The sequence below is a fragment of the Lygodium microphyllum genome, chromosome 20 (assembly GCF_053477565.2).
Source record: "Lygodium microphyllum isolate KBCC chromosome 20, Lygodium_microphyllum_v1.1.10, whole genome shotgun sequence".
Lineage (NCBI taxonomy): Eukaryota > Viridiplantae > Streptophyta > Polypodiopsida > Schizaeales > Lygodiaceae > Lygodium > Lygodium microphyllum.
In genome coordinates, this window is record NC_141154.1 from 125,529,952 (window position 1) to 125,530,919 (window position 968).

Here is a 968-nt window from a genome sequence, read left to right on the forward strand (position 1 = left end):
ACTAGCACGAAACAAAAGAAAAACCCATTACAGTAGGTTTTATTCACGCTAGCCTTGGGGAGATCTAGCACCATTAAGAACATTACCTCAGTCAGCATTATGTGCTCACGATAATATACCTTAGTCGGCGATCTATACTCAGTCATCCATCTTTTAGTCTGGGGATCCATGACGGGTACTTGGTTGATGGTATTTGTAGCTTCATTTGTAACCCAAGTACTCGTCATTCTATTTTGTAGTGATTGTGTCCACAACGTTATTGGCAGTTCCTACCTCTGGGACCTTTGTAACTTTCTTCTTCGAGGCCATGGCCTTCAATGACAAGATTGAAAAATGGATTTTTGATGAAGGAGCTTGGGGTTAATTAGATTGACAAAATTTTGATTCAGGAGGGAGGCTATCACCAAGAATTAAGAAAAAGCAAGAAGAGTCTTGATTCCATAGAGAAGTGGGATAGAAGGGATGGAGAATTCAATTCCAAGAGTTCACGGAATATCATTCTTGTCTTTATGACAAGGGTTCCTATCCTTGCATTTCTCTTGCCCCACTTCCTCTCGCTCTATACTCTTGAGAAGGGCCTCTCCTCTCTTGCTTGGACTCCCCTCAATGGCTCCCCATGCCTTGTATTTATAGCTAAATTTAAGAAGAAGGATTGTGGCCAAGAAGAAGAGCTCTTTATGGAGGGTACCTTTGCAAATCAGCAATCTAAAAGCTTTCAAGATGCAATCTGATGCTAACGATTTGATCTTTGAGGTCCAAAGAGGTTTTCAGAGATGCCATGATTGATTCGCCTGGCTCTTGGATGATCTTGCTTCAATCCAAGCCTCTCGTCAAACTAAGGAGGGGGAGATTTCTGGAGCTTTTTGGTTGAGATTGAGAAGGGAGATTTCAAGATTTTTTTCCTATTTTGATTTGTCAAATTTGGGGATGATGAGGGCATCATTTTTTTTGATAAAAAAAGGGGGTAG